Below are 20,640 nucleotides of genomic sequence, written 5' to 3' on the forward strand. Positions count from 1 at the left end.
CCTCCACAATCTGTACTGCTACCTCTTTCAGAACCCTAGGGTGCAGTTCATTTGGGCTGGATGACTTATGTAACCATACATCTTTCAGCTTTTTGAGCACCTTCCCCCTTGTAATATTAGCTGCACTCACTTCTCTTCCCTCACACCCTTCAACATCTGGTACACTGCAAGTGTTTTTCACCATGAAGACGGATGCAAAATACTCATTTAGTTCATCTGCCATCTCCTTGTCCCCCGTTATTATTTCTCCGGCGGCATTTTCTAGTGGTCCTATATCCACTCTAATCTCTCTTATATTTTTTACATACTTGAAAAAGCTTTTACTATCAGGTTTGATATTGCTTGCTAGCTTGCTTTCATATTTCATCTTTTCCCTCCTAATGATTCTATTAGATGCTCTCTGTAGGTTTTTAAAAGTTTCCCACCCTCTATCTTCCCACTAAGTTTTGCTTTGTTGTATGCACTCTCTTTTGCTTTTACATTGGCTTTGACTTCCCTCATCAGCCACAGTTGTACTATTTTGCCATTTGATTATTTCTTCATTTTTGGAATGCATCTATCCTGCACCTTCCTCATTTTCCTAGATACTCACGCAAAGGATCATCCGAAGCATGTAGTTATCTTTGATGGTGGCAGATTTTATTGTCCGTCTCCAATTGTTCCTGAACTAAGAAGTAATTATAAGCCAATCTCTTCCTTACGAATAGACTAAGGCAGGTTGATTAGTTGTGGCATGGTGGTATCATAATGATTAGCGTATCGCTTTACAGCAGCAGCAACTTGGGTTCAATTCACGCTGCTTTCTGTAAGGATTTTGTACGTACTTCCAGTGACTGCATGAGTTCCTTCCGTATGCTTCTGTTCCCTCCCACATTCCAAAGACATACGGGTCAGTTGGTTAATTAGTCACATGGGTATAATAGGGTTTGTTAGGCCAGAAGGACTAGTTACTGCGTTGCATCTCTAAATAAAATAAATAAATAGATATGGCAGATTTTCTCACCTGAAGAAAGTATACAGTTATGAAAACACAGATCCTTTCATGATTATTGTAAATGAAATGAATTTTCTTTTGAAATTCCAGATTTTTTAAATTACTTGAATCTAAAATTCCAGGCTATCATCTTGGGTCAGATTTTTCTCTGGATCAATGATCCAGAACTTTAGCTGACTGTCAAGTATCTTGCCGACTTTGCTGAACGAAGGAGTTAGGTTCATGTGATGACAGTGGAGTTTTATGCACCCGTGAAATGCCACGAATCCTCTATATCCTCAATGCCCACACTCAGCAATTTTAGGACTAGCTTCTTCCCCCCTGCCATGAGATCTCTGAATGGTCCAAGCAGTTAACAAGGCAGGTTCCACCATGAATGGCCCTCACCACCCATGACAGGCCTACTTCTCATCACTACTATCAGGGAAGAGGTCCAGGAGTCCGAGGTCACACACTCAACATTTTCGGAACAGGCTCTTCCCCTCAGCTGTCAGAATTTTATGAATGGACAATGAGCCTCAGTTCTTTTTGCAGTATGAATTTAGTTTTTAACTTAAGGTTCTGCATTGTGCTGCTGCTGCAAAACAATAAACTTCACAACATAATTAAGTAATTCTTTTGATATTGAATTTGCTCTCACCTCACCCATCTACTGTTTATTTATTTAATTTAATTGGTTCTTCTGGCCCAATCAGCCACACCTCTCAGCAATCCCCGACTTAACCCTAGTCTTATCACGGTACAATTTACAATGACCAATTAACCTACTAACCGGTACATCTTTGGAATGTAGGAGAAAACCGAAGCACCCAGGTAACGGGCAGAATGTACAAATTCCTTGCAGGCAGTGGTGGGAATTGAACCCAGGTTCCCGGTACAATAAGGCATTCTGCTACCCACTATGCTACCGTGCCGCCTCATAATCAGACAGACACAGAACTTCACTGTGTTCAGATATTACCTTACAACTAAATGACCATGTTGACCAGGTTTCAACCAGTAACAGTGAAGTGAAAACACTCCAGCAACTGTACCTGTGTGATTACACTGTCAACTGAGATGCAGGAGACAAACACCCTTTTGTAAAACCGTCAGTGTTATAAATTCCAGCGAGGTGCGGACAGGTCTTTAAACATCCTGTACTTGTGCTTTCAGTAAGCTCTCAGTTATTCTTATTTTTTTTGTGGAAAACAGTAAGGTGAAAGCAGGGAGCTAACCCTTGATCGCTCCCTGAACAGAACTAGGACGTTTCATAAGGTACTTGGAACTAAGTGTTCTTCCGCAAAGGTCATTAGCGAGAAATGATAACAATTTGCCCAGCAAGATCCAAGAATGCCATAGTCAGGGAGTTATACAGAACAGAAATAGGCTTTTTTGGCCCATCTAGTCCACTCTGAGCTGATCTGCTGCCTCATTTGATTGACCTGCAACTGCACCATATCCTTTCAAACCCTTCCCATTCAAATACCTATGCAGATTTCTCTTAAATGTTTAAATTGAAAATGAATCCACCACTTCCGCTGGTAGCTCATTTCATAGCCTCAACACCCTCTCGGTGATGAAGTTCTCCCTCATACTCCTCTTCAACATTTCACCCTTCACTCTTAACCCATGACCTGTAGGTCTCACCCAACCTCAGTGGAAAACAGCTGCTGGTACTTACCCTATCTACACTCATCATAATTTTATATACTCCTTATCAAGTCTCCCCTCATTCTCTTACCCTCAAGGGAATAAAGTTCTAACCTATGCAGCCTGTCTATATAACTCAAGTCCCGGCATCATGCTTGTAAATTTTCTCTCAACTCTTTCAATCTTTTTGATATCTTTCCTGTAGATAGGTGAACAGGTCTGCACACAATGCTCCAATTTAGGCCTCATGAACATCCTTTACAACTTCAACATAACATCTTAACTCCTGCACTCTATAGAATAATTTATGAAGGCCAATATGCCAAAACCTTTCTTTACAAACCTATTTACCTGTGATGCCACTTTCAAAAAATTATGGATCTGTATTTCTAGATCCTTCCTTTACCACACTTGTCAGTGCTGTACCGCTCACTATGTAAGTTCTACCCTGGGTTGTCCTCCAGAAGTGCAACACCTCACACATGTTTGCATTAAATTCCATTTGCTATTTTTCAACCCATTTTCCAGCTGGTCTAGATCTTGCTGCAAGCTTTGATAGTCTTCTTTGCTGTCCACAATGCCCTCAATTTTGATATCATCTGCAAATTTGCTGATTCAAAAAGCAAACACTTCTTCAAGAAAACTAATTTTACCTCTCTAATCATCTCCCAAACACTATTGAATACTGCAGTCAGTAGTGTACATACATCTATTGATGCTTCTCCAGGTGACCCAGCCGGGGCTGATCAGACCCCAGTTTCTGTCCAGATGGCTAGCTACTTATGACTCCATGGCTCCTCTCTTCTGAGTCACAGCCATCTTGAGGCCCTCTCTGCCACATCGGTGGTACTGCGGATGGCTCTCCTCTTCCTCTCTCCCTCGATGCCCAAATTGCTGAAGGGTCTAACTAAACAATGGGCTACGAATCCCCTACAACCAACCTCCACTGGGAGATACCTCGCTCTCCATCCAGCCTGCTGACAGTTGCTGACCAGTCCTGCGTACTTGGAGAGCTTCCTTTCAAAGGCCTCTTCCAAAAATACTTCCAAGAAATTAGCATGGATATTGCCACGACTGGATTTGACTGTGAAAATATTTGCCTGGTCCTTATTTGCATAGAGGTCATGCAACGAGTTATCAAAATGGCACAATGGTTATGTTGCACAGTACCTACAACCTTAATCTGATCCCGATGTCAAGTGCTGTCGATGCGGAATCGGATTGCAGGGAAATTCCGCATCGACAGCACCTGAGATCAGGATCAGATTAAGGTTGTAGGTACTGTGCAGTAGCAACTCTGGCTGCTCCAGTTTCCTTCTATAATCCTAAGACATGCCAAGCGTTTAATAGCAACCGTAAACTAGCCCTAGTGTGGTTGGATGGATATCTATGCCCATCGATCATGTGCAAGATCATTGGGTACACAGGCAATGTTCCCTCTGATTTATAATGACCAGTGTGCACAAAAATCTTATGCTGTGCAATTTGTTTGCCCAGTGACAACAACATGTGTGCACTGAATAATTTCTTCAATAAAAACTGTATAAATAAGCCAGTTCTAAAATATGCAGACGAATCATCGCAAGCTCCACATTGTCAACACCATCTGCATCAGAAACTGGAAAAGGAAATGCGATTGTGTACGATCGTGACAATGTTCTGCGTGCAGTTTAAATTCCTTTGTGCATGCGCACACCTCAGAGGGAAGATCATACACAAGTGTAATTGAGGAAGGTGAGGTGCAGAATAGGACAAAGGGGCTTTGTTGAGGCTTAGCTGAAACTCAGTGGGCTGAAAGGCCACCTTCCAAATCATAATAAGCAATTGAGTTCAAGTCATGCTGGAATCCAGAGCAAAGTGAACAATCCACTGAAAGAACGGGGCAAGTCAGGCAGGATCTGTAGAGGGAAGTGGAAATTTAGAGATCTTTTCTCTGAAGTTAGACTGGTTCACCTGGACTATCCTGACCTGCTGATTTCCCCCAGCATTTTTTATTGCTCTTACTATGCCGACTTATGATCATTTTTTCAATAAAATACCTTTTGTTTGTTTGTAGCATTGCTTGTATGTTAGCTCTGAACTTAGCACCCTATTGTAAAGGTAGCATACTTCACAAATCATAAACAGCATTGATAAATAAAATGCCTGTGTATTCTTTGGATACATAACAAGACAGAGTTCCATACAGTAATCAGCCTATATATATTAGGCACATTTATATAGCCAGGGTGCCTGAGACTTTTGCACAGTACTGCCGTAATTTTATGTATTGTAATGTACTGCTGGCCCAAAAAAAAAACAAATTTCATGACATACATGAATAATGAAAAGCCTGATTTTGATATGGCTGTCTATTGTGGACTGAGTGTGGGAAGGGGGCAGGGAAAGGGGAATTATGGTTGGGGAGAAAGGGGAAGGGAGAGGGGAGGGAGCAGGAAGCACCAGCGAGACATTCTGTATTGATCAATAAACCAATTGTTTGAATTCAAATGACCTTGCCTGGTTTCTCAGGGTTGGCTCTGTTTGCATCTGTACCACTCCCCCACTCCTGGCACTCCTTCTTTGCCACCTGTCCCACACCCATCCCGTGGTGCCCCATCCTCACCATTCCCAACATCGTTTGCTCCCTCCATATTTACAAATTTGCTCTCTACTCTCCGTTGACAAAGACAGTACTGAGCAAAGGTCTTAGGCATCCTAGCTACATATACAGTATGTGCCTCAGACATTTGCTTTGTACTGGTATATAATCAGTAAATACCATCATCAGCTATATTCCTCAGGAAATGTCCACAGACAAGATTTAGTGGCACAGTGATGCAGCAAAAGTATGCTGGGCCCATAACCCAAAACGAACCCACCTTCTCATATATCTCTCACTGGCAACAGCAATTATCCACCTGTGTACTTTAAGGGCAGCACAGTAGTGCAGTGGTTAGTGCATTGCCTTGCATCGCCTTACATCACCACTGACCAGGGTTCAATTCCCACCGCTGTTTGTAAGGAGTTTGCACGTTCACCACATGGCGACATGGATTTCCTCCGGGTGCTCTGGTTTCCTCCCACATTCCAAAGACATACGGGTTAATTGGGCAATAGGACAGCAAGGGCTCATTGGGCCAGAAGGGCCAGTTATCTTGTTGTATCTCCAAATGAAAATTAAATTAAATTATAGATCATAGGGGACAGGTCACATAAACTGACACAAACACAGAATGGCCAAAGACTCCAGTCAATGGCATAACACTCCTCAGAATATCCACCAGTCATTAGTCAAACACCCTGCGGCTCAGGAAGTTTGTAACATACGCAAAAACAACGCTAATGAGATTCCCTTACGGTGTCAAATCTCTTGGTTGCGGAAAACATCTTTTGAAAGTGTTGCAGTTGCTTCCTGGAATATTTTTCTGGCCACATATTGTTGATTTTCAGTAACAGAATTTGTGATGTGTAATGCAGAACAATCTGTCTATTATCATTAAATAGCAGGTTCTCTCACTTACTGAGAACACCAGGTGTGGCAATGAGTTTCACTCTGGATAAAGAGCTTCATCCTAGCATGACAAATTTACATATTACATAGAACAGTACAACACAGAACTGGTCCTTCAGCTTACAATGTTATGCCAACCTATATAAACCCACTCAGTAATCAAGTTCTTCCCTCCTACATAGCCCATAAACTATTTTTTTTAACATCCATGTACCTGTCGAAGGGTCTCTTAAATGTCCCAAGTGTATCTGCCTTTACCACCACCTCCAGGAATGCATTCCAAGCAGCCATCACTCCTTGAGTAGAAACCTACTGTTGACATCTTCCCTTTGCTCTCCTCCACTCCATTGATGGTTTCTGGCGTTGGCCATTGCTCTTTTGGGATAAAGGCAGTCTATGCACTCTATATGTGCCTCTCATAATCTTATGGACCTAGATCAGGTCACTTCTTATCCTCCTTCAATGCAAAGAGAAAAGCCCTAGCTTGCTCAATCTTTCCTCATAAGACATGTACTCCAATCCAGAACACAAGACATTCTGTAGATGCTGGAAGTATTGAGCAAAACACACAAAATGCTGGAGGAACTCAACAAGTCAGCCATTATCTATGGAGGGAGCAAATAGTCGATGCTTTGGACCGTGATCCTTCATTAGAACTCATCCAGGCAGTAAGCTGGTACATCTACTGCACCATCTCTAAAGCTACCAAATTTATTATAATAGCCAGTTCAATCTATCTTTAAATTGATGAACCAAATTAATGTGACCTACTCTCAGAGGGCACTATATGAGGTACATCTGTACACCTGCTTGTTAAAGCCAATATCTAATCAGCCAATCATGTTCCAGCAACTCAATATATAAAAGCAGAATGGTCAAGAGGATCAGTTGTTGTTCAGACCAAACATCAAAATGGGGAAGAAATGTGATCTAAGTCACTTTGGAATGATTGCTGGTACCAGACGGGGTAGTTGAGTACCCTGATCTTCTGAGGTTTTCACACACAACAGTCTCTAGAGTTTACAGAGAACAGTACTAAAAAGCAAAAAGACATCCTGTAAGTGGTAGTTCAGTGGGGAAAAAATGCCTTGTTGTTGAGAGAGCTCAGAAGAGAATGGCCAGACTTGTTCAAGCTAATGGGAAGGCAACAGTAACTCAAATAACCACACACTGCAACAGTGCTGTGCAGAAGAACATCTCTGAATACGTTAAGCCTTGAAGTGGATGAGCTACGGCAGTAGAAGACCACACAAATGCACTCAGTGATGACTTTATTAGTTACTGAGTGCATTTTAAAGTAATTATTTTGAATATTGACTAGAAGCCTCAGCAATGATAGCATACATAAAATGAGCTTTCTGCCAGAGATTTCTACAAGTTCCACGGTAGTATAGTGGTTACTGCGAAGTTTCTAAAGCATAGGATGTTGCAGTTTGGAGTTCAATTCTGGTGCCATCTGTAAGGAACTCTGTACAACCTCCCTGTGGAATGCATGGGTTTTCTGCAGGTGCTCCAGTTTCTTCCCACAGTCTAAAGACATACCGGACAGGTTAGTTGGTCATTGTAAATTGTCCTGTGATTAGGTTAGGTTAATAGGGAGTTGCTGGGGTGACATGGCTCGAAGGATGAGAAGGGCCTACTCAGAGCTATATCACAAAATAAATAAATTAAGTTGATCAACATTACCAGAATTCCAAACTTTGCTGTTTAACTCCTCTCACTAGAGAAGGACACTTGAAATAAAGTTCATATGGTTGGCATGGAAACAAGTTTTACAAGGCTTTTTTAGGAATACTGAAAGACCTTAATTAAGAAGTGCAGGTTTTATTGATTTAATAGAGCACTGTTGCTAAGGTGGTGCATTCTGGGACATCCCTTCCTCCATTGCTTTCAAGAGAAAATTTCCTGTTTAGCAACTCATTGAATTGCACTGAAACCAACAAATGAAACAAAGAACAAGAGAAAGAGAAGGAAGAATAACATCTATTTCAGACAGTATGTCTCCTTGACCACCTTTTTTTTTGCCTTGGTGAGGCATTTGATCAATTTGATCACTGAAGAGAAATGCCCAAGTGGGTTGAATGATAAACGTCTCAGATGTCCCTCAGGCTCCATTTGATTCAAACACCCACCTGTCTCCTCGGTAAAGCTAAGACAACTCAAGATTACCATTTCTACCTCTGAGTCAGAAGATTACGGGCTTGAATTTTGGTGATCAATGCTCCAGCACAGTTTGTCACCTCCAATATAACTTCAGTGCATGACAGTCTTCCAAATTAGACCTTAAACATATGTGCCCACTTAGTAGAGAAGAAAGAAAAGCAAAGTGACTAATGCTTGTATCTTAACCCATATCATTAATTCCAAAATATTTTTGAAATCCTTGTGCTCCAATTTCCCACACAGCAACATGTCAAAAATTATTTCAAAGGCTGCAGAGTTTTGAGATATTTTGTACTTCTGAGGAATCAGAAATAATTCAGATGTTGTTTAGGATGGAGGCAATTAGTTATGAGAGGGGATTGGTTAGTCTGGGTTTGATTTGTTTGGTGAAGAGGGAAAATGTAGCCAGAGAAAATAAAGTAATAAAATGCAACACACACAAAATGCTGGTGGAACGCAGCAGGCCAGGCAGCATCCATAGGAAGAAGCACAGTTGGCGTTTCAGGCCGAGACCCTTCGTCAGGACTGGTTTGCATTTTGTGTGTGTTGCTTGAATTTCCAGCATCTGCAGATTTCCTCGTGTTTGCAAAGGTAATAAAATGCTTTTGTTTGTTTGGGTTGACTTGGAAGAACCCGTAACATTGATTACAGAGATCATGGGGGCACATTGTTAGGATGAATGTTAAAAGGAGATAAAGGGAGTTCAGGGAAGTATATTCACCTCTGGAGAGGTGATAGGGTTTGGAAAATAATGGAGGCAAATATGTCCATTACATTTAAACCCTACCTGCAGGTACCAACATTCTGGGAAATGAAGTAGGAATTTGAAGTACAGTATAGCCTTTTTAGCTTTGATAAACATGATTTATCTCTTTCTATTCCATAATTCAATGAAAGAAGTCACACTAAGCCAAACCTTTGCCAGTTGTTCATTAATAATGTCATATTGGACATAGAGCAGTACAGCATAGAATAGACCCTTTGGTTTGCAATGTTGTGCCAAACTTCTCCAACTAACCTACTCCATAATCAGTCTAAGTCTTCCTTCCTCCTTAGCACACACCCTCCATTTCTCTTTCATCCATGTGTCTTGTAAATGTCACTAGTGTACAGATGTACAGTGATTTTTTTTTGTTTTGCATGCCATCTAGAAAGATCAATTACACTGAGGCAGAAAAAGAAAACAGAATGAAGAACATAGTTCAAATTTCAAGAATCAAGTTTGTATATCACATGTACATCGGAACTTACAGGGAAATGTGTCATTTGCATTAACAACTGTCATACTCGAGGGTGTGGAGAGGGCAGCCCACAAGTGTCGCCACACTTTCCAACGCCAATATAGCATACCCACAATGCTCGGCAGAACAACACAAGACAAAACAACAGCAAAACAAGCCCTGTTCCTTCAACCCACCCACACACAGTGTTCTTGAGCTCCCAAAGTGGAGAGACCCGTCACAAATTGGGGGACTGCTTTGTCAAGCACCTCCATTCCATCTGCCAAAAGCAGAATTCCCAGTGGCCAACTCCCCTTCCCCTTCTCCTTCTGATATGTCGATCCATGGGCTCCTCCTGTGCCAAGATTAGGCCACTCTTAAGGCAGAGGAGCAAAACTTAATATTTTTTCTAGGTAGCCTCCAACCAGATGGCATAAATAACAATTTCTTCTTCCTGTATAAAAGTGTTTCCCTCCCCCTCCCCTCCCCTCCCCTCCCCTCTCCTCTTCTTCTATTCCCCACTCTGGCCGTTTATCTCTTTCTCACCTGCCTATCACTTCCCCTGGGTCCCACCCCCCTCCCCTTCTCCTTTCTCCTATGGTCCACCCTCCTCTCCTATCAGATTCCCTCTTCTCCAGCCCACCTTGCTTCTCCTATCACCTTCTGTCTAGTCTCCTTTCCCCCACCCCCCACCTTCCTTTCTAGTCCTGAAGAAGGGTTTTGGCCTGAAATGTTGACTGTCTATTCATTTCCATAGATAGTCATAGTAGTATCATAGTCATACTTTATTGATCCTGGGTGAAATTGGTTAATAGATGCTGCCTCACCTGCCGAGTTCCTCCAGCATTTTGTGTGTGTTGCTCTGGATTTCCAGCATCCACAGAATTTCTTGTGTTATATATAGTGTTGCATTTCCAGCGAATGTGCAGTACTGGTAAACCAGACATCCCACCCTACAAAAACTGATTCCAGGGAGGTAGCACCATCAATTTGCGGGAGACTTCTAGGAGAGGTGGGATGTCTGCAATAGAGTAACTCCTTAGCAGCTAGCCAGCTAGTTTAAATAACATTAGCTATGCTAATGAACAAATGACACCTGTTAAAATCACCTCAACATGACTTTTACAGTCTTAACCCACCATGGGCAATAGAAAAGTCACTGTTGCAAACAGTGCAGTGAGCAACACTGTCATTATTTTTGACCCTTATTAGGCAGGGGTACACTTTAGTGTAGTCTGGGGTGACGTACGTTTTATATTTTCTTTTTTTTGGAACACTCTGCCATGGCGCGCTCTCATTCTATCTCTCTCTCTCTCGTCGCTCGCGCGCTCTCACGCTCTCGCTTGCTTTCTCTCTCGCTCTCTTGCTTGCTTTCTCTCGTTCGCTCACTCTCAAAAAAATTAATTTCCGTGATATTGTATATAATTTGAGGGCATCAGGGAGCCACTATTAATATGTGGGAGACTCCCGGAACTTCCGGGAGAGGTGGGATGTCTGGGTAAACAAATAAAATGCCAGGGGTATTACCAAGCAAGCTGCGAGATCATGTATTCAAAAGTTCCACTTTTGTATATGAGAGATCCATTCGTGAGTCTGATAACAGTGGGCAGAAGCTGTCCTTGAGTCTGTTGGTACATACTCAAAGGCTTTTGCACCTTCTGCCCGATGGGAGGGGGAAAGAAGAGAAAATGTTTGGGGTGGATGAGGTCCTGTGTCATGAGCCCTGAAGGCCTCTGAGGTTTGTCATAGAGAATTGGGATTCAGGGTTTCTCAAGCACCTTTAATAACTAATTGTTAGAGCTGTAAAGCCCAGGTGCTTTTGGTTTAATCTTGTCAAGTTAATTGTGACTGGCATGCGTTTCCTATATTCCATGATTATTTAAAGGGAAGTCTCGTTGTGGATTTCCACTGTGTTTGTTGAGAATGATTTGTCTCGCTGTGTCACTCAGCCATGCTTCCCATGTTCCTTTTGTATTCCTACGTCTAAATTCTTGTTTCCACTTCTTCAAGGGGAGTCCATTGCTCCTCCGCTCCTGGGCTGAGTCATCGTCAGAGCTCACTGTGACAGACTCTACCGTCCTCCGCTCCTGGGTAGATTTTCTGCCAGTAACCACCGTGACAGAAAGTATCTGCTGTTCCTCCGCACCTGTGTTTCATCTTGCAAGGGTGCACCGTGACACCTTGGTTGTGTTATCTACTTTCGCGAGGCAGCGGGTAGTGTAACGGTGTCCATAGAGGGCAGGGTGGTTTGCTCAATGGTCTGGGCTCAAAGAGCAGAACTCAGTTGCTTTCCAGCAAACGAGAGTGCTATGGCAGGGGGAATAGACAGTCTCCAGCTTGTGCTGTTTTGTTTGAGTGGCGCACCTCGCAAAGAGTCATCACTGGTCTGTCACGTCAGCTGTCAAAAAGCTGCTCAACTTCATCGTCTGGGGACAGATAATGTTGGTTCTATCATTCCGATCAATGGCACTGGGAGTCCCTTTTATTTAAAGTAAACTGTCAGCACTTTATTTCATGTCTGTTTTGTAGCAGTTGTTATTTGGCTAGTGGGATTATCCACCAAATCTACAGCTCGAGCGGTTTCGTTAATTATTTCTAGATGGCACATGACAAAGAAATCACTTGATTCCCATGGGCTTTGAATCTTTTTTTAAAAAAAAGCTTCACATAATGCTGAATGAGCTGTCCAAATTTTGAGACTACACTGGAAGCTTCTATCCTTGGGCCTTGTCCAGGCCCCAGGCAGGCCTCGTATCAACTGAGATGTCATAGCATCAAACTGACACCACAAGCACAGAAACATAGAAAACCGACACAATACAGACTCTTCGGCCCATTATGCTGTGCTGAACATGTACTTACTTTAGAGATTCCCTACGGTTACCCATAGCCCTCCATTTTTCTAAGCTCCATGTACCTATCCAGGAGTCTCTTAAAAGACCCTATCCTATCTGCCTCCACCACCATCGCTGGCAGCCCATTCCACGCACTCACCACTCTCTGTGCAAAAAACTTAGCCCTGATATTTCCTCTGTACCTACTTCCAAGCACCTGAAAACTGTGCCCTCTCGTGTTTGCCTCAGCCATCGGAAAAAGCCTCTAACTATCTACACGATCCATGCCTCTCATCATCTTATACACCTCTGTCAGGTCACCTCTCATCGTCCATCACCCCAGGGAGAACAGGCTGAGTTCACTCAACCTATTCTCATAAGGCATGCTCCCCAATCCAGGCAACATCCTTGCAAATCTCCTCTACACCCTTTCTATAGTTTCTACATCCTTCCTGTAGTGAGGTGACCAGAAATGAGCACAGTACTCCAGGGTTCTATAAAGCTGTAACATTACCTCTCTTGGCTCTTGAACTCAATCCCACGGTTGAAGAAGGCCAATGCACCGTATGCCTTCTTAACCCTACAGTCAACCTGTGCAGCAGATTTGAGTGGCCTATGGTGTCTTACCATTAATACTATATTCTGCCATCTTATTTGACCTACCAAAAAAACCACTTCACACTTACCTGGGTTGAACTCCATCTGCCACTTCTCAGCCCAGTTTTGCATCCTATTGATGTCCTGCTGTAACCTCTGACAGCCCTCCACACTATCCACAACACCTCCAACCTTTGTGTCATCTGCAAATTTACTAACCCATCCCTCCACTTCCTCAACCAGGTAATTTATAAAAATCATAAGAGAAGGGGTCCCCAAACAGATCCCTGAGGCACACCACTTGTCACCGACCTCCATGCAGAATATGACCCGTCTACAACCACTCTTTGCCTTCTGTGAATAAGCCAATTCCGGATCCATAAAGCAAGGTCCACATGGATCCCTTGCATCCTTACTTTCTCAACAACCCTTGCATGGGGTACCTTATCAAATGCCTTGCTGAAATCCATATACACTACATCTACTGCTCTACCTTCATCAACATGTTTAGTCACATCCGCAAAAATTTCAAACAGGTGCGTAAGGCACAACCTGTCTTTGAAAAGTCATGCTGACTATTCCTAATCATATTATGCCTCTCTAAATGTTCATAAATCCTGCCTCTCAAGAATTTTTCCATCAACTTTCCAACCACTTTTCACGTGAGATTTTGGAATAATGTGGGGCAACATGACAGGAGCAAACAGTTATTAACTATTTTGAAGTTGACAGTCATTTTATTCAACTGAAATGCTAGGCCTCTCCAGTGTTGTCATGGACACTGGAGAGGAATCCAAGCTGGGGAGGCTGCATGATAAAATATTTCACTTCCTTTTCCATCATAGAGAGGTGCAGCATACAGACAGGCCCTTCAGCACACAAGTCTGCGCCAATCATGAAGCCCTCATTTAACCTACATCACTCCTTAGTTTTACTTCCCAACTCCCCACTACCAATCCCCACTAACTAGAGGCAATTTACTGCCACCATTTGACATACCAACTCATAACTCTTTGAGATGAAGGTTGATTGCATACCCAAAGGGATCTCATTCAGTCACTGGGAAAACATGTAAACTCCACACCAACAGCACCCAAATGGAACTTTGCATAGATTTAAGGTTCAAGATTGTTTATTCTCATTTTTCAGTACATGGGTGTAAAGGAGAATGAAATGATTGTTCCTCCAGATCCAAAGCAACGTAAAAAAAGACAATAAGCATAAATTGAGCTATGTATGGGGTGTCTAGGGAGGGGTAGCATTTCTGGTGGGGGGGTCTGCCATGCCCTTTTCAGGGCAGCTTGTCCACCTTTGGTTTCCAACTGGCGCTCAGCTCTTACCTGTGGCTTCAAATACCTGTAACACACACAACGGCCACACCCCAGTAAACCATCTAGGCAGATGGGCCAAACCAGGTGAGGGTAGCCGACGGGTCGTCAACCCTTGGTGAGGTAGGGGATCTGCCTATCCCAGCATGTGAAGTCTGGCCATGGCGGATTGAGCGGAAGAGACCAATTAATGGTCCAACGGTCAAGAAAGCAGGCCAGCAGCCATCTGTGGAGCACTGGAAATTCCAGATGCGACCTAACGTCGACACACAGTTACACCCGTGTAACCAATTAACCTATTAACCACATTCTTTGGAATGTGGGAGGAAACCAGAGCACCTGGAGGGAACCAACATGGTCACAGGGAGAACATGCAAACTCCTTACAGACAGCGGCGGGAGCTGAACCCAGGTCTCTGGTTCTGTAATAGCATTGTGCGAAACGCTATGTTATTTGTGTACATCAAGGAATATTCCTCTCTGAACAACCTGTGACTTTGGCAAAAATCAATTTAATTTAGTAATTTTCCTCTGAAGTACGGTCAACATCTGATATCATTAAATGAAGCAAATTGGAAAGGAAAGGGTGTTCTTTTTTCCAACATATTGATGCCATTAGAAAGAAGGCACAACAGTAGCTATATTTCATTAGGGGTTTGAGGAGATTTGGTATGTCACCAAAGACACTCACAAATTTCTACAGCCATACTGTAGAGAGCATTATAACTGGCTGCATCACCATCAGGTATGGGGGACAGGGCACAGCACAGGATCAAAATAAGCTGCATACAGTTGTAAACTCAGTCAGCTCCATCATGGACACCAACCTGCCCAGATCCAGGACACCTTCAAGGAGCAATGCCTCAGAAAGGTGGCATCCATCATTCAGGACCCTCATCACCAAGGACATGCCCTCTTCTCATTTCTACCATCAGGAAGGAGGTACAGGAGCCTGAAGGCACACACTCAACAATTCAGCAACAGCTTCTTCCCCTCTGCCATCCGATTTCTGAATGGATGTTGAGCCCATGATCACTACCTCACTATTTTTTTTTCTTTTTGCACTACTTACTTAATTATATAGACACAAGAAGTACTGCAGATGCTGGAAGTCTAGAGCAATACCACATGTGCTGGTGGAACTCAGCAGGTCAGACTGACTCCTTCCCTCTTCCTTTCCATTCCTGATGAAGGGTCTTGGTCCGAAATGTTGACTGTTTATTCCCACCCATAATATATATACTGCTTCCAGTATTGAGTTTTTTTTGTTATTATGTACTGTAATGTACTGCTGCCGCATAACAACAATTTTCATGACTATGCCAATAATATTAAGGCTGATTTGGTTTCCTCTCCTGTAAAATTGGAGCCCGCAAAGATCTCTTTAGGGCTGTGTAACGTCTCTTCCCTCACAGCTCTGTCTGTGGGATAAACACCAACCAGATCGTGCCTCAGATAGTCACATTATCCAAATGAGCATTAATTTCCGTTCCACTGACTCAAGAGTTCAAAAAAGCTCATTGCCAGAGAAATCTGCTAATGACTGGAACACAGACAAGAGCAGAGAAACAAACATTCATTATTTTGCTAAATCAGTGGCTGTGTCAAACTAGATTAAATTAATAACTTGCCATGAAGAGGACAACAGAGAAACATCTCCTGGGTTATGCACAGTTAGGAAACTAATATCTTTCTTTTTCGATGTGCCTAATCTACAAAATAAATTAAGAATTCTGAAGCAAATTACCTCAGGTAGATCACACATCCTGCAGGGGAAGGGAGAGCAGAGGAGTGGTTAAAACCATATATTGGAGAGCTGCAGGCTGGTATTCTAATAACTCCATGGTTGCTAGGGAACCTGTGTTTGGTTCACAAAAAAGCAACTTTGGTGGTGGGGACCTTGAAATGAGTGAATTATTGTTAAAAAAAAACAGCCTGGCTCATAAGTGACTCCATTCCGGCAAGTCGTTCAAAAGGAGAAACCTTTGGTCTTAGCATTTACTTTCTTGCCTTGTTCCCTTAACTTCTTGCTTCCCAAGTGTCTAGAAATCTGACCTTCTCAATTGTGAATGTTTTCAATGACTCAGCTTCCAGAGTTCTCTGGTGAATCTCAGGATTACTGCCTGTACCACGCAACAGTGAGTATAGGAATAGAATGAGGTGGAGGATAAATGTGTGGCTGAGAGATTGGAGCAGGGGGCAGAGATTCAGATTTCTTTATCTTTGGCACATGGATGCATGTGCGTCTGTGCTCGTGTGTGCGTGCATCCGTGCATGTGCAATGTTGGCGGGACAATGTCTTTTTCATGCCTTTACAAGGCGCGGAGCGAGAGAGAGAGAGGGACTGTGTGGCGTGCCACTCCTCACACAGACATTTCGCAGTATCTTCCCTTTATTTTACGAGGTCGAGTTGCGACCTCGTCACTCAACCCGGCATGGTTGGGAAGTATACTTGGGAGCGGACCCGACTGGGTTCGAACCTGGGAACCTCCGTTCCAGAGTCTGGTGCTGATGTCATTGCGCCACCGGCCAGCCCGGGGGGATTCGGATTTCTGGATCACTGGGACCCCTTTTGGAGCAGGTGTGACCTGTACAAAAAGGACGGTTTGAACTTGAATCCCAGGGGGACCAATATCCTGGCAGGGAGGTTTGCTAACGCTACTGGGGAGAATTTAAACTAGAATTGTTGGGGGGTGGGAACCAAACTAAAGAGACTGGGGAAGAGGCAGTTGGCTCACAAATAGAGAAAGCTTGGAGGCAGCGTGTGAGGGAGGAGAGGCAGGTGATAGAGAAGGGACGCGCTCAGACGGACGGTTTGAAATGTGTCCATTTTAACGCAAGGAGTATTGTGAACAAAGCGGATGAGCTTAGAGCGTGGATCAGTACTTGGATGGCGCAGATCTCATAGAGGGAGAGCATTTTGGAGATAGCGGTCATAATATGTAGATAAGCCTAGAAGAGGAGAGGCTGTACTTGATTTGGTATTGGGAAATGAACCTGGTCAGGTGTCAGATCTCATAGAGGGAGAGCATTCTGGAGATAGTGGTCATAATTCTATCTCCTTTACAATAGCATTGGAGAGAGATAGGAACAGACAAGTAAGAAAAGTGTTTAATTGGAGTAAGGGGAATTATGAGGCTATCAGGCAGGAAATTGTAAGGTTAAATTGGGAACAGATGTTCTCAGGGAAAGTATGGAAGAAATGTGGCAAATGTTCAGGGAATATTTGTGTGGAGTTCTGCATAGGTATGTTCCAAGGAGACAGAGAAGTTATGGTAGGGTACAGGAACTGTGGTGAGGCTGTACCTGATCTGGTATTGGGAAATGAACCTAGTCAGGTGTCAGGTCTCTCAATGGGAGAGCATTTTGGAGATAGTGATCATAATTCTGTCTCCTTTACCACAGCTTTGGAGAGGGATAGGAACAGACAAGTTAGGGAAGCATTTAATTGGAGTAAAGGGAAATATGAAGCTATCAGGCAGAAACTTGGAAGAGTCAAATGGGAACAGATGTTCTCAGGGAAATATATGGCAGAAATGTGGCAAATATTTTGGGCTAATTTGCGTGGTGTTCTGCGTAAGTATGTTCCAAAGACACAGGGAAAGGTACAGGAACCATGGTGTACAAAGGCTGTTGAAAATCTAGTCAAGAAGAAAAGAAAAGCTTACAAAAGGTTCAAAAATGTAGGTAACGATAGGGATCTGGAAAACTATAAGGCTAGTAGAGACAGAAGGAGCCATGAGAAGGCCTTGCGAGCAGGATTAAGGAAAACCCCAAGGCATTCTACAAGTATGTGAAGAGCAAGAGGATAAGACACGAGAGAATAGGACCAATAAAGTGTGACAGTGGAAAAGCGTGTATGGATTCAGATGAGATAGCGGAGGTACTTAATGAATACTTTGCTTCAGTATTCACTACGGAAAAGGATCTTGGCAATTGTAGGGATGACTTGCAGCAGACTGTAAAGCTTGAGCATATGGACATTGAGAAAGAGGATGTGCTGGAGCTTTTGGAAAGCATCAAGTTGAGTAAGTCACCAGGACCGGACAAGATATACCCCAGGCTAATGTGAGAAGTGAGGGAGGAGATTGCTGAGCCTCTGGCAATGATATTTGCATCATCAATGGGGACAGAAAAGGTTCCGGACGATTCGAGGGTTGAAGATGTTGTTCCCCTATTCAAGAAAGGGAGCAGACATAGCCCAGGGCATTATAGACCAGTGAGTCTTACCTCAATGGTTGGTAAGTGATGGAGAAGATCCTGAGAAGAAGGATTTATAAACATTTGGAGAGACATAATATGATTAGGAGTAGTCTGCATGGCTTTCTCAAAGGCCGTACGAAGACCTTTTGTATGGCCTAATAGTGCCTTACGAGCCTGATTGAATTTTTTGAGGATGTGACTAAACACATTGATGAAAATAGAGCAGTAGATGTAGTGTATATGGATTTCAGCAAGGCATTTGATAAGGTACCCCTCGCAAGGCTTATTGAGAAAGTACGGAGGCATGGGATCCAAAGGGACCTTGCTTTGTGGATTTACAATTGGCTTGCCCACAGAAGTCAAAGAGTAGTTGTACACAGATCGTATTCCGCACAGAGTTTGGGGACTAGTGGTCTGCCTCAGGGATTTATTCTCTTCATGATGTTTATAAATGACCTGGATGAGGAAGTGGAGCGATGGGTTAGTAAATTTGCTGATGACACAAAGGTTGGGGTGTTGTGGATAGCATGGAGGGCTGTCAGAGGTTGCAGCAGGAAATCGATGGATGCAAGACTGAGCTGAGAAGTGGCAGATGGAGTTCAAACCAGATTAGTGTGAGGTGGTTCATTTTGGTAGGTCAAATATGATGGCAGAATATAGTATTAATGGTAAGACTCTTGGTAGTGTGGAGGATCAGAGGGATCTTGGAGTCCGTGTCCATGGGACACTCAAAGCTGCTGCGCAGTTTGATTGTGTGGTTAAGAAGCCATATAATGCATTGGCCTTCATCAACCATGGGATTGAGTTCAAGAGCGAAGAAAGGTAATGGTAGAGTTTTATAGCACCCTGGTCAGACCCCACTTGGAGAAATATGCTCAGTTCTGGTTATGTCACTATAGGAAGGATGTAGAAATCTATAGAAATGGTACAGAGGAAATTTACAAGGATGTTGGCTGAATCGGGGAGCATGCCTTACAAGAATAGGTTGAATGAACTTGGCCTTTTCTCCTTGGTGCAACGGAGGATGAGAGGTGACCTGATAAAGGTGTATAAGATGATGAGAGGCATTGATTGTGTGGATAGTCAGAGGCTTTTTCCCCAGTGCTAAAATGGCTAACACGAGAGGGCACAGTTTTAATGTGCTTGGAAGTAGGTACAGAGGGGATATCAGGGGTAAGTTTTTTACTCAGAGTGGTGAGTAAGTGGAATAAGCTGCCAGCGACGGTGGTGGGGGCGGATACAATAGGGTCCTTTAAGAGACTCCTGGATAGGTACATGGCGCTTAGATAAATAAAGGGCTATGGGTAACCCGAGATAATTTCTATAGTAAGTACATGTTCGGCACAGCATTGTGGGCCGAAGTGCATGTATTGTGCTGTAGGTTTTCTATGTTTCTATAATTAGTAGTGTGATCACTTGTGTCAATTATGGTGTTATCCTAAGGGGTTGTCCTTCAGGAAGAATGCCTGTGCATGATCATATATAACATGGGGAGGCAGATGCACGAGCAGCAACCACATATTTCCTAGCAGATCAGGGTCAGGGTCCACTGGCATGGAATGAAAACACTTCACTACTGTAGCCTTCCACTGCCTTCACTGCAATTGTGATGTGTCATCATCTTCCACCAGTGTCACCGTTGAGATTTTGGTTGGATCTCTCTTTGTCTGGAAACTCCCTCTTGACCTTACCACCACGGGTGGCCCTACCAGGAGCCTAAGCTCCAGACAGCATCGCTTTTGAGATCTTGGGAACTCACAAGCCTCCCCATCATGACAAGGTGACGATCTCTGGAGAAGTGTCACATACAGTATACCAAGATATAGTGAAGGACTCGTGTTTATACAGATCAAATCATTATACAGTGCGTTCAGCTGGAAAAAGATAATAGAGTAATAATGCAGAATAAAGAGTAAAAGTTACTGAAAAAGTGCAGATTAGGTAAATTTTAAAGTGTAAGTTCATAGCAAGGGAGATTGTGAGGCCAAGAGTGTATCTTATTGTTTCTTGTTTCTGACTGCAGTGTCTGCTAGTCTGCAGTCTCCTGCTTTGATGGTCATGTGGTCAGCATGGATGAGTTGGGCCAAATGCTCTGTTTCTGTACTGTGCTAATCTATAAGTGTATGACCCTGTTACATGAAAAGAGATGACGTGGGAATGGTTTTGTCAATGTATGC

General features: G+C 43.2%; 1 protein-coding gene across 6 annotated transcripts in view; it reads right to left on the reverse strand.

The window, feature by feature from the left end:
• Positions 1-20,640, reverse strand: part of LOC140200617 (protocadherin-1-like) — a 514,369-nt gene that overhangs the window by 303,406 nt on the left and 190,323 nt on the right. The gene's annotated exons all lie outside the window — the stretch shown is intronic.

This window comes from Mobula birostris, chromosome 7 (genome assembly GCF_030028105.1).
Source record: "Mobula birostris isolate sMobBir1 chromosome 7, sMobBir1.hap1, whole genome shotgun sequence".
NCBI lineage: Eukaryota > Metazoa > Chordata > Chondrichthyes > Myliobatiformes > Myliobatidae > Mobula > Mobula birostris.